Source organism: Leopardus geoffroyi, chromosome C2, assembly GCF_018350155.1.
Source record: "Leopardus geoffroyi isolate Oge1 chromosome C2, O.geoffroyi_Oge1_pat1.0, whole genome shotgun sequence".
Lineage (NCBI taxonomy): Eukaryota > Metazoa > Chordata > Mammalia > Carnivora > Felidae > Leopardus > Leopardus geoffroyi.
This window is the reverse complement of record NC_059333.1, coordinates 76,544,627-76,548,758: the sequence shown is the minus strand read 5'-3', so window position 1 is coordinate 76,548,758 and position 4,132 is coordinate 76,544,627. Positions and strand designations below refer to the sequence as shown.

The 4,132-nt window shown below is 38.5% G+C and overlaps 1 pseudogene; it reads right to left on the bottom strand.

Moving 5' to 3' along the window:
* Positions 1–2,663: 2,663 nt before the first annotated feature.
* Positions 2,664–3,807, bottom strand: LOC123610345 (annotated as a pseudogene).
* Between the last annotated feature and the right edge of the window lie 325 nt (positions 3,808–4,132).

Here is a 4,132-nt window from a genome sequence, read left to right as displayed (position 1 = left end):
AAATATTGAATGACTAAATAAGTCTGTGAATCACATGCCAAATAAACAGTGCCAAAATAAATTAAGAAATATTGAAAAAAGCAAATATTTTTAGTGTTCTTATCATGTTTGTCACTGAGAAGTCACAGAATTAGTTTGAAGATATGTAGGACAGTTTTCTATAGAAAAGCAACACAGGCAGGAATAGAATTTTAGATTAACCTGCAGGGAAGAGGGGATCAAGAAATTAAGAGCTTTAAACCAAATGTGTCACGAGTATAGGTCAACATCATAAAATAGGGGGAATGTGTTTTGGGATTTGGATGGATTCCTTGTCCCAATTTAAATTGTCATCACATCTTGCTAAAAGTATAATTGTTTTACTGGAAAATTGGATTTAGAACCAAGGTCAAATGTCCCTGATTTTTTTTCTTCTTAATGCAGATGAGTCCCACTGAGCCCTCAAATCTGTTTGTTCTATGAGCACATTTACTTCATCATTCAACCTGTATTTGTGGAATAGCCATTATGTGTAACAGAAACTGCACTAAACTCCAGAGATAAAACAGTGACCATAATAGACAGTTTCCTTGCCTCAAAGAGTAGTACTCTAATGGAGGAAACCAACATTACACAAGGAGACAAAAAAGGCTATCAATGGCAGTCTGATGTGATATAAAGAGGAACTTGGATTTAAGTGAGAGCAGGTAGAGTTGACAGGAAGACCTTTCTGCAGAGGTAATATTAGGCTAAAATAATGTGCAATAATGCATTAACTACATAGAAGGTAAGCACAGGAGTGAAGGCCTGGGTGGGAAATGGCCAGTTATTAGATTTGGCAAATAATATGCCAGTTATTATAAACCTCAACCAGTTCAATAAAGCTAGAGCTTAGCAATGGTCTAAAGGAGTGAAAAGAGGTGATACTCCTAGACAGATGCCAGGTCAGGAGACAGCATGCTAAGCTAAGGAGATTGAGTTTATTCGCTGACATTGGGAAGCTATGAAGGATTTTGTAGGCAAAGGAATAAATGTTCAGACTTACTACTCCCTACAGTAGCCCAGCAGTCAAGTGGAGGATATTTTGGAGGTGAGGTACGCTAGAACTTGAGGAAGAAATAAGGAGGCAACTATACTAATCCCTGTAAGTGGAAAGAATCAGACCTGAGAAATTGACAGGAGATCTGAAAAAACTAGGGGAAGAGATTGAGACACAGAAACATCTTATATCTGCTTTATAGTAATTATGTTTTAATTTATTTTTTTTATTCTGGTATAGTTAACAGAGTTATATTAGTTTCAGGTTCTATACATTACTCAGTGCTCGCTATGACAAGTGTATTTGTAATCTCTTTCACCTATTTCAACCATGCCCCCACCCACCTCCTCTCTGGTAATCATCTGTTCTCTGCAGTTAAGAGTCTGTTTTTATGTTTATCTCTGTTTTTTCTTTGTTTCTTGTTTTGTTTTTTAAATTGTCCATATGAGTGCAATCATATGGTACTTGTCTTTCTCCAACTGACTTATTTTACTTAAGATTATACTCTCTAGCTCAATCCATGTGATTGCAAATATTATAAATAATGCTGCAATAAACAGGGGTGTATATATCTTTTCACATTAGGGTTTTTGGTTTTTTTTGGGTAAATGCCTAGTATTGGAATTACTATATTATATTATAATTCTATTTTTAATTTTCTGAGGAACCTCCACTCTGTTTTCCACAGTGACTGCACTCGTTTGCATTCACACCAACACTGCCCGAGGGTTCTGTTTACTCTACATCCTCGCCAACACTTGTTTCTTGTGATTTTATTTTGGCCATTCTGACAGGTATGGGGTGATATATCACTGTGGTTTTGATGTGCATTTCCCTGATAATTAGTGATGAGTATCTTTTCATGTGTCTGTTGTCCATCTGTAGGTCTTCTTTGGAGAAATTTCTGTTCATGCCTTCTGCCCATTTTTAATTAGATTGTTTGGGTTTTTGTTGACTGTTATACATTCTTTATATATTTTGGATGCTAATACTTTATCAGATATGTTATGTGCAAATATCTTTTCACATTCAGTAGATTGTCTATTAGTCTTGCTGATTGTTTTCTTGCTATGCAGAAGGTTTTGTTTGTTTGTTTGTTTGTTTTTTATGTAGTCTCAATAGTTCATTTTTGCTTCTTTTTCCTTTGCATTAAGAGATATATCTAGAAAAATGGTGCTATAGTCAGTGTCAGATAAATTACTACCTATGGTATCTTCTAAGAGTTTTATGGTTTCAGGTCTCACATGTAGGTCTTTAATCCATTTGGAGTTTATTTTTGTGTTATGGGATGAGAAAGTGACCTTTGACTATGTAATTGTGGGTCTATTTCTGGGCTTTCTAATCTGTTCTGTTGATCCATGTGTCTATTTTTGTGCTAGTTCCATACTATTTTTATTACTACAGCTTTGTAGAATATCTTGAAATCTGAGATTGTTACACCTCTAGTTTTGTCCTACTTTTTCAAGATTGCTTTGGCTATTTGGGGGTTTTGTGGTTCCATATAAATTTTAGGATTGTTTGTTCTAGTTCTGGGAAAAATGCTGTTGCTACTTTGATAGAGATTGCATTAAATGTGTAGATTCTTTGGGTAGTATAGGTTTTGTTTTTTTTGTTTGTTTGTTTTTTTGGATGGGTATAGTATACTTTATTGATGGTACATGACAAGATAGGGCTCCCCAAGCCCCTCCCCTTCTTTAAGGGTTCTGGGATGGAAATTGTGTAGAGGTTGGGAGATTCTCAGTCTGTTGGGAGATGAGTTGGAGCAAAAACTCCCCACCAGCTGAGGACCTCTCTCTTCCTCTTGCTGGGGCTGGTGGTCTAGGGAACTCTTATTCCTCGGAGGCCAGTTGTTGTAGCCAAATTCATTATCATATCAGGAAATGAGCTTGGCAAAGTGGTTCTTGAGAGCAAATGCCAGCCCCAGCATCGAAGGTGGAGTGGGTGTCACTGTTACAGTCACAGAAGACAACCTGGTGCTTGGTGTAGCCCAGGACGCCCTTGAGGAGGCCCTCCGATGCCTGTTTACCACCTTCTTGATGTCATTGTATTTAGCAGCTTTCTCCAGGCAGCAGGTCAGATCCACTGGTGGGGGCATGGATGATCATGCCAGTGAGTTTCCCATTCAGATCAGAGATGACCTTGCCTACAGCCTTGGTGGTGTCAGTAGAAGCAGGGATGATATTCTGGGAAGCCCCTCTGCTATCAAACCAGAGCTTCCCAGAGGGACTGTCCACTGTCTTCTGGGTGGAGGTGACAGTATGGACTGTGGTCATGTGTCCCTCCATGATGCCAAAGTTGTGGATGACCTTGGTCAAAAGAGCCAAGCCATTGGTAGTGCAGGAGGCATTACTGAAAATGTTGAGGGTGTTGCCATTTTTCATGGTTCATGCCCATCACAAACATGGGGGCATCAGCAGAAGGGACAGAGATGTTGACTGTCTTGGCCCCACACGTCAAGTGTTCTCCACAATGATGAAGACACCACAGCCTTCTCCACAGTGAGGAAGATACCAATGGATTCCACAACATACTCAGCACTAGCATCACTCCATTTGATGTTGGCAGGGTCTCATTCTTGCAATATGGAGATGGGCTTTCCACTGATGACAAGTTTCTCTCTCTCAACCTTGACTGTGCCACTGAATTTGCTGTGGGTGGACTCATACTGGAACATATATACCATGTATATAAAGTCAATGAAGAGGTCATTGATGGCAACAATATCCACAGTTAAAAGCAGTCCTGTTAACCGAACATCCAATATGGGCAAATCCATTTACCTTCACCATTATGTCTTGGGGACATGGCTGGCACTCTACCAGGAGATGCAACTATCTGTCAAGTGGAGAGAAGCATACAGCCTGGCTAGTATAAACATTTTAACAATATTTGTGCTCCCAGTCCATGAGCATGGAGTATCTTTCCATTTGTTTTTGTCATCTTCAATTTTTTAAATCAATATTTATAGGTTTCAGAGTATAGGTCTTTAACCTCTTTGGTTAAGTTATTTCTATGTATTTTATTATTTTGGTGCAATCATAAATGGAATTATTTTCTTAATTTATCTTTCTGCTACTTCATTGTTAGTATATAGAAATGTGACATATTTCTGTA